The 20,660-nt window shown below is 41.4% G+C and overlaps 1 protein-coding gene across 4 annotated transcripts in view; it reads right to left on the minus strand.

Moving 5' to 3' along the window:
- LOC139695502 (bumetanide-sensitive sodium-(potassium)-chloride cotransporter-like) overlaps positions 1-20,660 on the minus strand; it is a 233,896-nt gene that overhangs the window by 194,410 nt on the left and 18,826 nt on the right. The gene's annotated exons all lie outside the window — the stretch shown is intronic.

The raw sequence follows: 20,660 nt of genomic DNA on the forward strand, positions 1-20,660 counted from the left end.
GAAAAATTACTTGTTTAGCTCCATTAAGAACCACTTTTCATCGCCGAGTCCCAATGAAAAGCTTTTTCCTGATGACAAGAGATTTATGTGACGCAGACCCAGCCTGGGACACAAACGGAGACATTACATTATAAATGAACTCCTTTTACAATAACCTATGGGCCCCCGTCATATACTGAGTCGTATGAACATCAAGCGACAGTCACCACATATTGAAAAAATAAGCAAGAGCATTGAGGATAAAGTAAGTTTTGTGTAAAACACCACTCCATACTGCTCTAGAAAAATTAGAGCGGTAATTCAGCGCAAACAGATACAACCTATGCTACGAAAATGTACCGAGGGTTTTCCCAGCTTCTCAATAGTTACCCTGGGCTAAGCATTCTCATGCAACAAGTAAATCATTTTCAATTTAAAAAATCAGTTCCAGTCTTATAGTCAGTGGCGGCAATCAATTAGTATTTTTAGTACCCTGCAAAAGTACTATACCACCTCTAGTGTGTGTGGCAGGGAGTGAATAAACACCGGACTAATTTTGACCGTGGTCGGACAATGCTATTCCGATCCATTATCGTTCTTGGAAAAAATTAGATCTTAAATCTATCTGTTCTACACTTAATCTCTCTAATTTAATTGGCATGATCTCACCTTCCGTAGTACGATGGGGCCAATACGACTCCTGACTGAAAAGTTCAAATCCAGGTGATACCACAGAGTACGAATGACCTCCGAAAATCTTAAACCAAACCAAGCAAACATCTAAAATTTTCCAACGGCGAGATTTATCTGAGACTCCTTTGACCTTGAGGCGTGAATCTTTTCATCCTTCCTGCCGGCAGTGATGTATGAAACAGCATTTGCGTGCCGAAGAGTGCCAAAATCGTTCTGCCGGCGACTCGAAACAGGATTCAATTGGCCATTACTCTCTCTCTCTGAACACCAAATTTCGCAGGCATTAAAAAAATCCTACCTCGTAATGACTTGGTCCTATTTGCAATTATTTGGGTGGGGGAGGGTAGTCCAGTTAATTTATTACCAAATACTCCCCGTGGTATGTTCAACGAGACTCCCCGGGGCGATAATCACTGGCACGAATGCCATTGGCCTAACGCCGCCTCCACACCAGTTTGCCCCATTGGTATTGATTTACAAAGCCGAAGGGCATAGCAATTAACACACCCTTCGAAAACTCATATCTGAAGATCATTTGCACTTTAATGATAACATTAATTACATTCCTGGAATCAAACATTTTTCTTATTTCTAGGCATGGAGATGGAGAGATGTTCATTATAACACTCTTTTACTGCAGATTTCACGGTTTGTTGTACGGTCAAAAGATGCAAGAAAACGTAACAAGCAAGTAAAAAAATTTCAAGTTAACTCCTGGAGAATATTTAAAAAATTTGATATTTTCTCAAACTAAAGTGAGGGAATTTCCTAATTACAACAATTTTTGGAGCGAGAATTTCTTTAAAACTGCTCACCCATTCGTAGCTCAACCCGTATATAATTTAATATTATCCGCTCAATTGGGTTTTTAAGCTCCAAACTTAGCAAGAAATAATGAGCTCTACGGCCTCTCAATTAAAGAAGAAAGGGAAGAAAACTCCAATGGCCGTAAGAATTACGTTAAGTACGAATGGCCAAGTTAATTCTTACGGCCATTGGAGTTTTCTTCCCCTTTCTTCTCCAAACTTAACCTCACAATTACTTCAATCGCTCCAGTACATTACTCTGAGAGCTTTGAAAAAACGGCAACGATGTGCAAATTCCTCTGGAATTCGAACATTTACGCTGCCACGAGTCAAACACGAGTGAGGATTGTCTTCTCCCAACATGATCACACCCTTCTTCTTTCTCTACCACGAAAAGTGAGAAGTATCAATAATAATATAAACCATGAACCCTAACCCTTTAACTTCAATAATTATTGAACTTACAAATTTCACGAGTTTCATGGTAGCTATAAATGTATTAAAAAGTTCTTAGGCCGTTTATATAATTAATTTAGGAACTGGGATGATTAAATTCTATCCAAAACACAGTATATACGTCATCCAGCAGGTCATCTGTTCGTGGAATGGTAACCTGAGAGAGAGCTTATTCACATTTATTTGGGGATTACGAATAGGAAAGTTCAGGTAGTTCGTTAGCAGTGGTAATCCGAAGATTAAAAAAAAAATACTTTAAACTCTCGAATTTATATTACCGTGATTGACACAATTTTTTTCGGCCATAAAATTATTTTCTCAATTGATACCATTGCCTTCCAAGCCCATACCACTGAACCCATACGTATAATTTATTGGATCTATTGGTTTGGGCAACTTTCTCTCAAATTCACATGCACAGCAGGACCGGTAGAGTTGGAAATCTTAGAGCGGAAAATTTGAAGGCGCTCTTATTAAATCAACCTTTATATACTCCGACTTCATAGCTTGAAATGACCTCTGAGATAACTTTATTATTTTTATTATTACTTGGTAACCTGTAAGCCACCGCTAGAATGTGTGGCAGGGGGTGATCATACGCCACACTAATTTTTACCCGAAATACTTTTCCCCCCTAGCGTGGTCGGACAAGGTTATTCGGATACCTTATCGTTCGTGGGAAAAATGGCATCTTAAATTAATCTGTTCCACACTTAATCTCTCGCATTTTATTGGCATTATGTCTCATTCCTTATTACGATGGGGCTATTAATGTACTTTCAACGCCATCGCTGAAGAGAAATCTTTCCAATTTTTATAAGAGCTTTAATCTGTAATTTAAATTTCGCTCCGCGAGTGATTCCCAGCCTAGTTCCTAGAATTATTTTGATACGCTGAAGTAGCATCACGTCTCTATGGTCCTTTAAAATACTTTTACTTTTCCTCTAAGAGTCATCTGCAGCATTCTCCTACGACACCAAGTTGTCAAAGATGAGTCGCAGCAGGGTTGAGATTTCGAAGGAGGTGACTCCAAGGAAACCAAAGGCGTCGAGGATTCACTTGCGAGCGCACACTTACGGACTGCGGCTCATTTCCGGTCGGGGATGTGAATTATTATCCCGTCTCGTGAAATGACTCGGAGGAAACTCATCAATTCCTCCGCCTCATGCTCAAACTGGAGCCCTATCGGCTTTTCTGGGAAGAGCAATGAATGGCGGTGTCTATTTTTGGAAAGGAATGGATGCATTGTCTTACATAGGATTACGTATTTCAGTGAATTCTAGCCAATTTGCAGCTGAGGCTTGAGATTACGTAAAATGGATAAGAAGGGAGTCTCATATAACACGGGCACAAGAGGAAGGTCATGACCCTGTTTCAATGGCCTGCTGCAACTTTCAGAGATCACCTATTCAAGAGAGGGAAGCCTAGACTTATGAAACTTGGAAATTTTATCATGACGAAAATTCATTCGCCCATCGCGTGAAACATTCTAAACTAAATGAAATCAGCTTGTAACTCATAAGAAATTTTGAACTCATTAATTTAATCAAGAAGTACATTGGTACGGGGTAGGTGCATTTGTGACAAGATGCGAGTAATAAAAAACGATAGCAGGAGAGGAAAAATATCAGAAGCCGTGGAACTGTAGCGAATGATGAATGTGAAATTGACGAATCGAGCAACCTGCTGCTATGCTTACCAGCGAGTATTAAAAGGGAGATTTCTAGACATTCCACCCAGAAAAATAATTTACAAATCCTTGGGACACATTTTGAGACGAGATTTCTTGCAGAATAGAGTTGCTGAAGTTAGACCGAACAAAGAAGACTCAGGCAGGATACGAAAAGAAGCCAGAAGTGAAAGAGAAAAACTAAGGTGGTATGAATAAGGTTGTCGAAAGATTGAATATGCATGTAGGCCTGCGTCAGACTAATAATTAGGATAGAAATCACTGCCGAAGTACACACAGAATAGAAGAGCTAGAAGGACTACTCGTAATTGAGAATCAAGGCTCTCTTTCGACCGTGCCTTTCTAAATGGCCTACAACCCGCACCCCGTGACGATGGGCACCATGCAAACTAATAAACAGCAAGTCACGGAACCGAAGGTTAATAATAATTATCATTGATTTGTTTTCATTCGGAAAATTGTATTAAAAAAAGTGAAAGATAAATGCCCATTGTAAAGAATAATTTTTTTCCCACCCACATTGTCGCGAGCTTTCGTTTATGTTACTTGGCTTGGCTAACGTTTGTCTAACGTCATTGCGGGAAATTTTACACCACACCGGAACGCCATAGGCAAATATTGAAAAGGACACGGCTGAGAATTCGCATGCATGCAAAAAACACAACCAAAAAAGGGAGTAGCAGATTGGGGCACTAGCTAACGGGAACGTCCTTGACGAAGATAAAACTGCATAAGGAATGGATAGAGAAGATATAATTTTGCACAAGACTTGACATTAGAGTTCCCAATACATTGAAACGCACGTAAGTCATCCAATTTACATCATTTTGCCGAGAGCAACCAACGCTGCTCTTTTTTTAAATCGACAACAAACATTCAATCAGCAGAGACCGATATTTCCGAATAACTAACACTTTTGATACGATGAGAGCCCGCGTGGCAGTAGTGAACTTGAAATACGTCAATAATAGTGATCGAAAGAAGGAAGTTCCCTATGAAACGGCACTTTCTAAGTCCCTTAATTTATTGGCTATAAAGAAGAACACATTTAGCTCATGCCCGGTGACTGCCAATTCCCCCTAATCCGAGCTTTAGTTCAAAATCGCTCACTCTTTGAGTTGAGACTAGGGAGAAAGAGCTAAGGCAAAAACGAAAGGCCCAACTTGAGAATGCCGCCGAATAGGAAACCAACCATTGAATAAACCCACGGGTATTAGACTTAGCATTTGCACACCATTTACGTACGTCCACTACGTCGCCGGCTCGCGAGCCGCCGTGAATCGTGTCCACTCCCTCTTTCTCACCCACACTGATCCCCACGCCCCCCCCCCTCGGAAAAATCTTGTTCGCACGAGCGCGTACCGGCGTCATGGTTACTTCGCTACCCTCCTCCCTCTCCCCTCCCCCTCTTATCCCCCATCGCCGCAGACCGAATGGGTGAAGTACCCTCCTACTCCTCTTCCCCACTCTCTCCCGCCTATCCATTTCCTCCCAACGCTCCAGCGACCCTCGTCTGATTCGCGAGGGGGCCTCCACCTACCCCTCCTCCCACGCTCGTCTCTCTCTCTCTCTCTCATTTTTTGCATCCTCTCCCCTCCACTCCACACCCTCCTCTCTCGGTTCTATATTAGAAAAAAACACGTCCCCCTCCGCACACCACCCCTCCGACTCGCCCGATCCGACCCCCTCGTCGCTACCGCTGTCGCCGGCGTATCGAGCCTCTTTCCCCTATGACCTACCTCTATTCCCTTTTCTCGTCTGTTCGGTTATCCGCTCTCCCCTCCACCCTCTTCCCCACTCCCCCCCCCGCCCAGTCGCGTCTTCCTTCAGCTGCCGCCCACGCCCATCAATAATAAGCCCGCCGTCCATCGTTATTTGACAGCTTCAAGTGAAAATAAAAGGAAAAACGAATTGGTGAGAGGAATGCCCGCATGAGCGCGGGCGTGTGTGTTTTCAGTGTCCCCTTTGACGGGGGGGGGGGGGGGGAGTGGAGAGCACGGAGGTTCGGTCGGCGCGAAAGGAGAAGAAAAGTGGCCCTCCGACGAAATTTCAAAGAAATTGACACGGACATGCGTACCAACATACCGCGGTGATTGCAGCTACCACGTTTTAAAATGCTTTGTACCTCCCCGGGGTATCCAAGAAAATCTAGGGACACTATACCAGGACACTTCCCGGCCTAAATTCGCAACTTTTCCCATGCTATATTTTCGCCCGCAAAGATAAACTAAAGATGCCTTAATACGAGAACGTAAGACCGTGCCTAATGGAAAATAGTCAAGATTCTAATAAGAACAGATATCAACACGAAAGGGAAGCATAATACCACCGCTCTTCACTTAAAAAAAAGAGTTCCTTTTTATAAGACGAAAGCCTTGCATGGCGAGAAAAACATAACGTTGCCGGCGGGTTTTTCGATCCCACTGAAATATAATTCCATGATACGCTCCGCGAAAGCACTGTATTCGCAGCTGATTTGCTGATAAATCAAAAGAAATCATTATATTACAAATTTACAGATTAAATAATCATAATACAGATCAAACTCATGCCACAAAAATCTCGAATCAAAGATAAATAATATTGCAGTACCGTAATTTTTGTGGCCAAATTCCGAGTCCCTCTGAACTTTCCTTCACTCGTCAAAGTGTTCTAAAAACGCTATATTTCACCATCATATTAAATTTAGTTTCTTCATCTAGTATATAAAATAAACGTAAACACGTTGCCGCCGTAATTTTAAAGCCTTTGTGGTCAACATTCTCGCTGTCACATCCAGTTAAACCTCGTCCTATGCTCTTGCGGTGTGGAAATATGTTCTGATAGCTACTTGATTACTAATTGGGGCGTTATTTTCATGAAGCGGGATGAACACCTAATGATGTCGTGGTGAGGCGAGAATATCGTTCGAAAAATTAAATGTGATTATTAAAAAAGTGGAAAATAACCACTATTATTCTTTCAAAATGATAAAATTCTTATCAATTTCGTCGAATCAATCGCTCTTGAGAGCCAATTAACCGATTTTGGGATGATACCAATGCCTTGCTCAGCACGTGAAGAACGTTTTCAGTGTTATGATGGGAGCCAATTTCCAAAGAAGTGGGATAAAAACTTACTCTTTCACGGCAGATATGAAACGCTTCCTACTTGCGCAGGTGTCAAAACTTTGTTTCCCGAAGGAATGTGGATAATTAAAACATTTATTATTATGATAATGTTTTTATTTCCGTCACAAATGGAATTTTTCATGAGAATGATCTTAGGTTATACTATACAAAACTCCAATGAAACATTATTGGCGTCTTAAGACAAATGAATAAAAGAAGAATTTAAACTCAATTTCCATAAGGAATTGTATAATCTTAAGATTTCAACAATATTCCGGCAGAATTTTCTTTACATTACAATGAGTATACTTGAATGCGTTAGGTTTAATGTGACATAGCACAAAAGACAATTATCACACATTATCTGATAACTTTCGGCGAGAATGGAATTCATTTGAATAGAGGACTTCCATAGACGGAAAACTCAAATACTGCTACAGTGAAAAAAATATTGGTGGGAAGAGGCATCAAAGAGAAATTAAATGATGAATTTTGTAAGATATTCCCTTTATCCTAGTGTTCAAGCATTTAAGAGACGAAAAATTTGTGGTTAATGAGAATTATTAGCTCATGAATAACTGAGAATTGTGCACAAGAGCAACCAACGTTCACGGAAGAGGTGGTCAGACATCTTCGCCCACAAAAAGCAAATTAATGACACCCTGAATACTTGTTATGTACATTCCAATGAGTGCTTATCTCCTCTACACGAATAATAAACTTTAATACGCTCTTATCAAAATAAACGAACATATCCTACTTACTCGCAATGTTTTTTGAATGGATTAAAACTGCATGACGCTTGCGCAGAACTCGGAACGAAACTTAAAAGAAGCTCTAGCGCTTCCTCTTTCAAACGGCTTGTCGAGTGGTTCAAGTCGCTCTCACCACTAGGCTTTCGATCTGATAATAAAGTACTCCCAATAACAATCGATTGAGTCATGGAGCTGAATTGGAATTGATACATCAATCTTGTTTGCGGATTTTAGAAATAATAAAGAAAAACTGGAGTGGAAGCGTTCAATGCCAAAGTGGTTGCTTGCGCACGAAGGAATAATGTCCCTGTAAACATGTTTGTTGGTTTGCCGGCGGGCTGTAGAGCCTACCATTCTTCGACAGGACTGGACGTGAAATAATTCCTTGAATGCCCGGTTGTTATAGGAGAAAATGAATTTATTCCGGGTGCAAAATCAAGCATAACTGTAATTTTTCTGGGATCGGAATGGTGCGGTGGCTAACGTACTGTCTTCCCACCCTGAGAGTCCGGGTTTGAATTCTGGAGACGACAGATATTTTTCAATGGTATCCCGATCCCTACTCGAGTTGCTTTGTGGAGAGCACTTTGAGTGAGTACGCCGTCCGTCGGATGGGACGTTAAGTTGCGGACCCCCTGGCGCCTTTCGTTAAGAGTAGGCTAATTCCGACGCTGGGTTTCTCTCCACCCTTCATCTTTTCCTGCCCATCCCTAATGGCGCAAATTAACCTCAGTTGTCGGTCGTCTCCCCTAAAAACTACTACTAACTGTAATTTTGCATTCGAAATTCGGTCCAGGATTTTTATCGATAAAGGTTCAATTAGACAGTATGCCATCATCTACCCGCATTTGGGTACTCAAGTACCCAATGATGACGCTAGATGATGATAAGAATGGCCGAATGTGGGCAAAAAATCAAGATAAAGCGCTCTGTTTGTCGATCCATTATTCATATGTCCCAGGCAGCGAATTCAGTGATCTATCATAGAGAAACCCAGAACAATATCTCTGTCCCACAAATTTGCACCGGTGAAATGAGCATTTTTTAAATGTATCGTACGTACAGGATATCTTTGCACGATGAAAAAAGATTATTTAGAGGAAAGAATGATGACAATAATACCTAACTTAAGCTAAGCTAACGACGCTCAAGAAGTTTGGCTTATCGGTGTGAACGAAAATGTGTTCGACTAGCGGCAATTCGACCTTCAACCAGATCCTCGGGAGAAAATCGTGTAAAGAGTGCGCGGACCGCCAGCAGATACAATTCTCGGAAGTGGGTCCACGCCGTCATCATGATTTCGTCTTCATATTCAGCGTGCGAAGAAACCGATTCGTTACGGCGTGAGATTGGCGGAGGATGCCGCCCCCTCCCCTCACCCAGCCACGAGCCTCGGCCTCCCTCGGACTCTTTGAGGGGGGAGTGAGGGGGCCAATCTGGCAAACGGGTGCGAAAAATGGAACATCAGATGATGATGCCCTTTTCCGCAATTTAAAATCCGCAAACGCTCCGATGGAATGCTGCCGCGGCCGTGGGAAGTTAATGGCGAGTCTAAACATAGCGAGGCAACCACCTCGAACCCGCAACCTCCCCACTCGCCTGCTCCGGCCCGAATCGGTTTATATAAAACCCAATGCGCATCCGTCCGCCGTCCATGGGGAAGGCCCGCGTGGAGGATGTGCCACTCGCCGCGGCGGTGGAGAGGGAGGAGGGCTTATATTCCCCCTCCTACGGCACGTATTCCTCTCCAACCACCTCCGCCGCCCCATCCTCCCCACCCCCTCGACACTTGCCCCGAGATGGGTTTCGCGGACTTTTTTTTTATCCGCACCATCCCAATTGCAGCAATGCAATCCCGCGAAGGATAATGTATTCCTGACCGTTTTTATACGTTCGCTCTGCTAAACCTGTCATCATACCTTAGAAAAGTTCTCTGAAATATCCACACATCTTCAAACTGTTCGAGTGCAGTGAATACTAAACGCATTCGTTAAATTAACACCGTATTCCGGGAACGCTTTGAGAGAGTAATGCGAAAGTAATGAGCTATTTTAAAATTACTTTGTAGATTAAATTAAGCGTTGTTGTATATACTTCAAGGGATTCATTGATGTTACGGAAACACAGCGATGCAGCTAACGATCGAAAAGCCGCGATTCTGCAAAATTCAAGTTGTTTATTTGTGAGTTTACGATGTTAAAAATATCAAAATTAAAGCCATTTTATATTTCGACTTTCGATGGAAAAAACTAATGGCGGGAAATACGACTTATTTTTCATATAAATTTTCTGCTTAAGGATAGCATAATACATTCCTCCCAGATGAGTGTCACCCTATTCCGGTTTGAAAACACAGCATTTCACTTACACCGAAACTATTCAATTTTATACCTTCATCTTACTATACAGAGTGGGCAATATCATCTTATGAACATAGATTCATAATGATCATAGATTATTTCATGCCTTCACCTTGCCACTTAGCAAATTATGGGATAAATATGTAAATATCGCTCAATGAACGGTAAAATTCCCTTCCATTTATCGCACTTTCCCGTCACATAATTATTTTGTGCATTTTACATTCGCGAACAATAGAGCACAAAATAGCTAAAATATGGAAAAGTAAAACGCACTTTGGACTAGGGTCTAGTCATATGAATACGACTAATTTGAAGGGGCGGAGAGATTACCTAAACAATACGACGCAAGGACAAAAACGTTCCAGGGGATCATTGGATTACATCGGTCGGGCAGATAACTCCAATTGTGCGGATCTATCTATTCGTGAATTTGAGAAAAACTCATGAAATATGTCTAAACATAAAAGTCAGAAATTCCTTGGAGAATAATATTGGAAATATTTGCAGGATGAGGACTCATGTGCAGATACAGTTGAATGCATTTCCTCTCATCGCAGAGTGCGAATACCGATTTTGAATATGTTAACTTAAAGGTCACCATATCTCTTTCGAGACGTAGTTATTGACCATCGGCTAATCGATAAAAAAATTAATTGAAAAAGTAAAAGTCAACTCGCCTTATCGCCGTACACAAATACCTTATCATCTTAGACTTGATAAATCCGAGATCTCTCAGACGTGGGGACGAGAAAACCAAAAACTTCGAAATTTTCTCTTATGAAACTCTTGCCGTCAAAGACAATATTTATCCTTTATCTATCAAGAAGGTTTACTTATGTTTGCTACCACTAAGGAAAATCAAAGAAAAGGTGTATTCTTGCCAACACTAAGACGTCTTTGCAATATTTGAGCTCCAGCGTGGCATAATTGATCAAAATGGGGAATCTCACGTCTCACCCGAGCAGTGGAATTAATGATTTGACCCAATCCCTTTAAGGATTATGAAAAAAATATTGAAAAAAGTATATAAAATCAAAGTTAAAGAATGGCCAAGCTCGGAGGGGTGGGGAACTCGTCGATGAGGAATGACTGCTCTGTTCCCTCTTCACGGTGAACAATGGCGGTATCACGTGACATAAGAACTAACTCTTCATGTTTTCGAAAAAAATTGCCCTTACCAATTTACTTGCTTACTTGACTCATGGAGAGGGAGAAGAAATAAATAGCTTGATAATTTAAAGAAAGAATTAATAGCATCTTACAATTAGTTTAAATATCAATAAAGTTGAACCCTTCCCAAAAACGTTTTCCAAACCTAACCCCCAAGTCATGTGGATGCTTCAATTGGCAGAGTGTAGGGTAAAGTCTCATTTTGTGGAGTCTCAGTTTCCCAATTTCTCTGTAAAATGAATTTCGTATGCAATGAATATTGTCAGATTTATAATATCTAAAACCATTTAACGGTTGTAGCAGAAAAATCAGACCAAGGATTATAAAAATTAGGAAATAATTAAAAATACAGCATATTAACAAGAAAATAAAAGAGAATAAAATGGAACCCCCATGCAGAGCGGGTGTAATAAGGAAAACTTCCAAGAGGAGCTCTTTAATACAAACCTGATGACACAAGAAATGTAGGAAGACCTCGAAAAAGATGGCAGTGCCAAATTTTTTTATGAAAGAACATGCTAAGAACGTCATATAGCTATGATAGAAGTTAATGATGATAGAAATACTGAATCATATGCTGAAAAGTAGTGATAATTACATCAAATTTAATGTTTTGTGCTTAATTGATAATATGAAATTACAAGTCAATTTTATATTCTAGCTGATTTTAGTCAAAACATAAATCAAACACCTCTAGCAAGGAAAATGAGTCTAGAATTTGGTAATTAAACCAACGCGAAACACATAGTACGGTTAGTCCACAATGAGAGAAATTTTAAATCATTTTTTTTTAATATTCGAATTAGAGCATTTGTTGTTTTTACTACGACTTCATTAGAACCTTGGAATCTCGGATAATTGAAATTGCGTCGCTCTTTGAAGCGGAGGACTGCATAATTAACATGTATTCTGGCAAGCGTTATGAAAGATAGTTGTTATTACATTATAGTTATCTCCAAGAGAGCCTAAATGAAACACCATTTACTCGCGACATAAAATTCGATGAGATGTTAACAGCCGTGGGACCTCACGCTCACGTTGCAATTTCCATTATTTTCTGTGGCAAATCCGTAATTCCCAACAGAATTCGCAAATTGGATATATCGACCCCGTGAATCAAGACAATGAACTAGACTCCGTTAAACCTGAAAGTTAGATGTTGTGAAATGGATTGGGTAGATCAATCTTTCTACCTCAATACTTCATAGTAACCTTGGCCCTCAATTGAATAAAATAAAAGTAATGTATATTTCTCGTTGATCCGATTGATTCGGCTCTTAGCGCAGTCGTCGACAGAGCATAAGGTCAAGCGATTCAATCCCTCTATACGGCACGGGCGTTATTTACTGTCGAGCCCATACATTTGCTCGTCAGAGTTTTATTGTTACCAGATTATAAGCACTAGAAAAACATGGAGAAGAGACTTGGAAATACTGCAGTAAGTCACTCCGTCGTAAACTTCGTTCTCAGCCGGCATCTATCTGGACTGGAGAGGAAAAGGGGATACATCCATTTCAAACCGACACACGCATATTACCTGACTTGAAACTTATCTTCTTGAAGATAAATCCGGTCTAGCATAGACAATGTACCAACGAATCAACATCCATGCGCCCAAACACTGAAACGGCATGTGCAAATGGTATACACATATTTAGGAAGTCATTTTCAAAGACATGAAATTTATTTACTCTGGTAAGGAGTGATGGGAGCAAAGAATTAAATGGATTTTCATTATCCTGCGGCAAGAGATAACAAGAAAAATCCGCAGGTATTCTGAAAAAAAGCGATCAAAGGACCAGTCATAGAATAATGAAGAAACATTGAGTAAAAACGCTTATATATTTCAATTAGAAAAAGCGACCCCTATTCTCAGATCGCATTTGATTAGGTGAACACAGATTCTATCTTAAATTAAAATGTGATATTAGAACGGTGCCGGAGACGAAAACATGTTTTATCTTAGGGCCACCCTCAACATAGAAGTGTTCCGCACGGGTCAAAATATTTTACGTCCCTTTCGACGGACGATGTCCTGCAGTCGAGGAGTGTCAACCATCACTAGAGGCCTCCCCAACCACCACCCCCGGAGAATCACACCCGGCCCCTTGGGCGTGGGAGGCCGGCAAAACCAGCCGATCCACCGATCCCCCCTCCCTGTTTTTTTTCTGGCGCGCGAAGCGACCCACTCCCTCCCGACCTCGCCTCTCCCTCGCCCCCGCCGCTAAACCCCCTCTTAATCGCCCCGCGCACACCACCCTCCATCATCCCTCGCTGACACTTCCCACAACCCTTCCATCCCTCCGCGCCCCCATCATTAAAACCCCCCCGCACGTTACAGCGCCCCCCCCTCCCATCCACCCACTTGGACATCCGCGGAAACCTCTCCTCTGACTACAGGGCTGCGTTGGAGGGAGAGAGTGCGTTGAGTGAGACTGGCTCCGCAGATCGAGAGAGATGAGGATGTGGAAGCAATCCATCATATCATCGCCTCCTCCTCCTCTCCTTTCCATCCCTCCACGGACCCTCCTCCCTTCCCCGCGGGAGCGTATGACAATGTCCGCCGGGCGGGAGTGGATTTAGCAAGGGCGACGACTGCCGTGCTCGTGTTAGTGTTATTATTTTTCTCATCATTATATTATCACGCTCCATTCCATCTTGTCGAGCAAACACAATCTCCGTGCGCTTCCACTGACACGAACACGGGGTCCAGCTCGAGGGACGGACGGGCATCATTTCGACGGAGTCGAAAGTGAAACGGAGATTTTTGCCAAGCCCGGAACGTATAAATCACCGTAACATAATGGTGACTGACAAATTGTGAATATGGAACCGGTTGCCTTTGATCCCCTTAACGCCCTTCGCGCAAATAAGGGTTTCCACTACGTGATAAGTACTATAAAACTGTCGTAGACTAATAAATCTGTATTACCTTCCCGTATTTTACTGCCTACTCATCATTTGCGACTGGCAATTTGCATCATCATATTAAATTGATATTACTGCACTTAGGCGAAATTTAATTAGTACAGGGTATAAGAAGGCGTGAGCATAACTACCTGTAAATTGAGGAAATTACCAAGCAAGGTTATATCTATTCGCGATCCTCTATTTCTTTTTTTCAATTTATTTTATTACAAATCCGAAAAAAAAAATTTTGGCCAATGCATCGAACTTTTAGCAATAATATAAGATTAAAGAATTAAAACAACCAACTCGTAAGTGTAAGAAAATCGAACCTGGATTGACAGGTGAAGACGTTAGCCCACCACCACCGGGGCCGGAAAACCACTTAAGCGTACATTCTTGTAAAAATTTATAAGTAATCATCAATTTACATTAACAAGTAAACCGTTGACATAACAAGAGAGGACGAAACAGCGACACACATACCCACAGATGATTATGCTCGCCAGAAAGTATTGTTCTGTCACACATTTTGATGGAAAATTTCTTCTCATTCCAGTGTAAAAATTGCCTCTCGAGATTCGAAATCGTAGTTTATTGCCTCTGAAACCTTTATCTAAATCATCGATGAATGGAAAAAGTGTGTCTCGCTACTACCCTAAATTACCATCATCATATGCAATTAAAAATGTATGGTCATAGGTAAAAAGGATACGAAGGCTTATATTTCAAACCATGATATCAACTGATAATCAGTGAAGGTAGACTGTCTAAATCAATTAAAAAAGATGGTATTTCAAAAAACATTCATCCAATACAAATTTTCATTGGAGAACAGAAGTACCAATTCCACATTTTTAAACCATTTAGTTCTTAAAACCCTTATCGGAGTCAGGATAGAGTCGTGCCATATAATTTTAACGAAAACACCAACGCTGTTTCAAGTGCTCAATTTTCTCATTCCATTTTTCATCCGAATGATCCCTGCGCGGCGACAACCATCAAAGAGGAAATGGAGATGGGGATGAGGGAGACATGCGATTTTAGGCAACCTTCAATTGGCCGGGAGTTACACGGAGGGAGTATTTTTTTTTTTAAAAAGAAGAAACAACTATTTAGCAGGGGCGCGAATGGCGACCTTTTTCATCGTTTCATTATTTCTTTTTTTCTTCCTTTCTATCTCTCTCCCTTCCCACTTACTCCGCGACCACATCCTCCAAAGAGGAAACGGGTAAGAGAGAATGGGACAGCGAGGTCCCGGGGGCGATTTTGGCAATCTACATTTGGCGCGGAGGGAATATAAACCTCGGTGATTAAGTTCGGAGGCGACACAAAACCAGAATGAACCGGACGGTATCGGCCGCGTCAAGGGGAAGCGGTGGCGGATTCTGAAACGGCTTGAACCACGGGGGGAGCTCGGCACGTGGGGAAGCTCTGCTCGTAGGGGAGCTCTGCCCGTTGAGGAACTCGGAGAACTGGCAAAATGTCCACGATGCGAAAGCGTGGCATCACAACTTCACACTCTCGAGAATTCGCCTATTCCTAGTCCTCCCTAAATAAGATTTACGTGTCATGGCAGAGCTTGAATAAGTTTACTCGTGACCAATCAAAGAGATTAAGGTTTTTTTTTGATTATCCTCAAGATTTAACAAGGAGATCGTGCTGCTGCTGTGGTTGGTGCACTGGATTCTCATCCCGAGGATTCAGGTTCGAATCCCGGAAGTGGGAAGGTTTTTAGCGATATCGCAACCCCTACTTGGCTGCCAATGCGGTGAGCACTTCAAGGGGAGTAGGCTGTCAGTAGGATGGGATGTTAAATTTCGAGTCCCTTGGCATATTCCGCCATGAGAAGTCTTGTGCCGGTACCGGGGTTTCCTCCACCCTTCCTCCTTTCCCTGAACATTATATCCCTATTGGATTTCCCACCTACCCCCAATGACGCAAATGACCTCAGTTGTCGGTCTCCTCCTCTTATAACTTTTTAATAAATAAATTTTGAAGCCAAGCTCTCGATGGATTCTGACTTTCATGCACAAGGATGGGTGATTGCCAAAATTGACTAAACAATCTCAGTACTGTCGAGGAATTGCAAGTCAAATACCTTACTGAATAGGAGTATCCTAGTACCGATCTCCTAGATGCGAGTATCCTAGCATTCGAGTATCCTAGTATTTCGCAATATTCTGATCGCCTAGGCGAGAATGACTACGTATTTGTGAATACATATACGTAAAAACAAATGTACATTACGTATGAATTACCATTCAACAGAAATGATAGCTATTCCCATTTTTTGACCGCGAAGGATTTAATCTATCGACTTCAATTTAAATGTTAATAAACACAAAAGCTTCTCCGGCAGCCTTTCTCTGACCGCATCTGGTGAGTGGCTGGTAGATTGGGATCATTGGCCTGAGGCTATGCTTTCCTTTTCTTCAAATCATTGCGCATCTAAAATCCAAGGACGTCAAAAGTTCTCCACGACAACCCGCCATAAAAATTAAACAATGGAAAAAATTAATTAATGCGGTCGAATGAAATTTTGGAAATAACAATCGACGTGAAGTGTCAACCAATTGAGGAATCCGTCACCACATGAAATCCTTCCCACCTACTTGGAAACTCTTAACCATATCTTTTCATTTTGATTAAATCAATTACCTATTGACACCCCACATATCGTAACACTATACCAATTCGAAATGTAGTGAAACGCTTTCAGAAAAGTGTCGTACAAAGTTAATACGCAATGCGTTGACATACCGCTTATGAGTAATTCAGCATCACACATGTGCAGTACACATATAAAATCATCTTTCCTTACCGAAAGTTTGATATTACTTGGAGTCAATTTCGTAAGCCGGAGCGAATTACTTAGCGGGATGCGTGTAGCCCTATCATCCGGATCGAAAACTCCCTAGTTTCGCTCACTGACCAATGATCTCCGGTTTGTAGTTGTGTTGGGAAAATATCAATCACTTACTTAAACTATTAATTCAGGGTGAACTGTCCCTGGGCTATCAACAGCGGGAATAGTACTCCACGCAATGAATCACCGTGAAATTCGTTCGCATTAGATGGTAAAAAATTCAGGGGTCAACATTAATTAGTTTCCCATTCCTAATAAAATATTGAATTCCATAGATTAAAACATCAACCACCATGATAATTACCCCAAAGGTTGGATTGATAGTTGACTTAACCCACTGCGCTAAGCCCAACGACGTGTGAAAGTAACACTTATGGAGAGCTAGTTCCTCTCCCTGGGCCACCTACGCAATATCTGGCACGTGAAATACTAAAAGTCTTGATAAAAGCTGAATCATCACCCGGAAACGAACCCAGGCCCTCTGGTGAGTGACCGAGCACTCCATCCACTGGATTACCCTGTTGAGCAAACAATTTCCGAGAAATCATTAACCCTCCTTGGAAGTCTATCCGCGTGGGGAAATCGAATCCCTCTCTCCGAAACTAAAAGAATTCCACCACGTTTTCTCGTTAAATATTTTTCAGGTCACCGCGACCGATTCACGTCACACGCCCGCTCCTGCCCCCGTGGCGCGCGCGTCGCTGGCACACGCGCGGAGAGTGCAACAGGTGGCGGTGGAGGGGAATCGCGGGAAAGAACATCAAGAAAAAGAAGCAAAAATATTAATGGAGTGCGTGACTCTAGGAATTTTTTTGTGTTCCCAAACTAACCTGCTTATGATGAATGCAGGGCGTCCACGGTGGAATTTTGGTGACTTGACGGATCTTTTTTTTTTATTTATACCTACGTGTGTGCATAGAGAGCATGGACAAGAAAAGCTTGTGGTCTTAGAGGCCAGTTGAATGAAAACTTAATAACGGGCGAAGAAAAAATAATAATGTAATACATGGAGTCTTTTTAGTCGTTAAAAAATACACACATTATTTTTTTCATAGTATGACTCACAAAAAATTACACGACACATTCAGCTGCTAATGGATTGAGGTGAATTGCTAGAATAGCTCGCATACCAGCTATATATATATATACATATATATATATATATATATATATATATATATATATATATATATATATATCGATTATACGGAAACACTCACACGAGCAGTATAATATTTGGACGGCAGAATAGAACACAAGTAAAATAGTAACACTAAAAATGACACTCACATGGTAAATTGTTTAAGCTTTCGCCTTCTCCGAGGCCTTCTTCATGTAAGACTTGAAGAAGTCTTACTTAAGAAGTCTTACTTGAAGAAGGCCGAAAGCTGAAACAATTTGCCATGTGCGTGTCCTTTTAAGTGTTACTATTTTATTTGTGTTCTATTATGCCGTCCAGATATATATATACATATATATATATATATATATATATAGTATATATATATATATATATATATATATATATATATATATATATATATATATATATATATATATATATGTATATATATATATATATATGCATATATATATATGTATATATATATATATATATGTATATATATATATATATATATATATATACATTTCTTCATTTTTGAATATTCAATCCTTAGTCCGATCCAAGCGAATTAGTCGAAATTGTCGACTTCAACTCGCATGGCGACTAGAACGGAGGCAACTGAATGGAATTATCGAACTAACCTATAGTCAGTGGAGAACTAGTGTAGGAGTGAGTACTATACATGTAAACATACGAGCAGTCTTTCCAAGTGGACTAGTATACGAGTCAACTCCCGCGTGCAATCACCGATTTATCTCGGGACTCATCCCTGTTGGCACCTATGCCACGATGCTTCAACAGTTGCCATGCAGGAAACGGCCTGGGTGAACTAAACACTCTCGCTATACGCCGTCATCCCCCGCTCTTCCGTCGACTCCAAAAAATACCGTCCGCTTAAGAGCGGGAAGGTCCGGGTCCTTTCGCTCGGCAAAGCAAGGACGTCGGCGGCTCACAATGGACTCCCCTGACCTCTCCGGAGGCAGGATGGTGTAGGCGAGAGGAGGGCGGCGTTGGGAAGGGCAAGGAAAAGGAGGAAGAAGACACGAGGCGCTGGACCACAGGGATGGGAATGAAGACTCCACGGACGAGGAATGGTGGGTTGGGAGAGGGGGGCTGTTGAGAATGAATCTTGCCCCTTCCTTGAGGGGCCCGCCGAGGAAGAGGGAAGACGCCCGCTGCTGGTAGGAGGAGAAGAGGCCTCCAACTAGCGGTGCACCATCCCTCCTCACCACCTAACGCGGACGGGGAATTGAATGCAAACTACCCGTCAACGAATGCATCACCATCAATGGATAAATACCGCTGGACTCCCACCATTCACGTGCGAGGATTGAAATCCTTGTCGGGCCAAAATGAACATTCTAATCCAATTTATTTCTTTTATATTCTCATTCATTTAATACCTAAATCGTTGAACTGCTCTTACTTTGAATGGCCCTTGGCCCTCGTTCATCTCTATCCCAGCAGACCACCATGGGGGTGCGAGGCAGGGGGTGTTAGGCTACCAGCCATTGGAATAATTACCGATATAATAATAGTAAATTATGATCCCTAACGTTGAGCTCTAGAACTGAGCAATGATATTCCGCAGTACTGAATATGGGAATAATAAAGGGCGCACAAGCTTTGACGCATGTGAAATGGAAATCTATGGAGTTTCTACCAATGAAAATACGCGTGCAAATGCTCATTTATTCCTTTTCTAGCAAGATTTTTTAGGGGAAAAATGGTCAATGAGAACTAGGTAGATTGATCTTCAGATTTTGGGCAATTCAAATTTACAGAGAGGAATAATCCTCTCGCTAGGCATTCTAGCATGAAGAGTTATTTTTTTAGATGGTCCCTGTAAACGATTTACAATTTCCGCCGGTTTCTAAAGCAATGCTGGAACACTTAAAAATTATCTCACATGATTTTCTTCTTTATGTTATCACCCTTTCTTCCACCCTTGATGCCACTCAAATGACAAATTCTTTCTTTCCTCTTCCACACTTATATTCTCCCCTCAACAGAGTTTTAACATTCCATTGCCTCTCAATTTTCCTAAAACACGATTCTTCCTGCCAAGTATAAACCAGAAAACCATGCATTAAACTATAATTTATGCATGGAAAATACATGAAATTGGAGTTAATTGCCAATGAATATATTGAGGAAGTCGTTGGTGAATGTGATGGAAGAAATACGAAGATATGGTATACCAGAAGTCTCTGGAGTGAAAGAGCATTCGCAAAGCTTTCTACGAATGTGACTAGGACCCAGAAACAGGGCCGTACGGAACAAATCAGTCGAAGGTGGTATGATTCTTGAAAAAACTTAAAACGAAGATTCATTAGATCCTTCCTACCTCGAACGGGAGCGTCGTGAAGGGTAAACATGTACGCATTGGGGCAGCATTGACGGCCAATATTGATTAAAGATGACTTTGAATCTAATTCCACTAGCTATAACAATTGCAAATGGATACCAAGTCATTTTTACCCAATCCTCATAATTTACATCAACTGACGGCCTAGTTTTTTGATCTAATTACCACCACCACTGAAATACACCACAGTCGACGTTGACGGAAAATAAATGTTTAAAAATATTGAAAATCGGCTTCTACATTTTCTCCCGAGACTATGCGTGACTTAAACAACTTATTGCAAACTAAAATAACTTGCAAAACGAGAGTACGCCCCGCGAAAGATTCACCGTCACTAATTCAAGCAAAAAGCTGGAATGGATATGGAT

Source organism: Hetaerina americana, unplaced genomic scaffold (assembly GCF_022747635.1).
Source record: "Hetaerina americana unplaced genomic scaffold, ioHetAmer1.1.p SCAF_6, whole genome shotgun sequence".
Taxonomy (NCBI): Eukaryota; Metazoa; Arthropoda; class Insecta; order Odonata; family Calopterygidae; genus Hetaerina; species Hetaerina americana.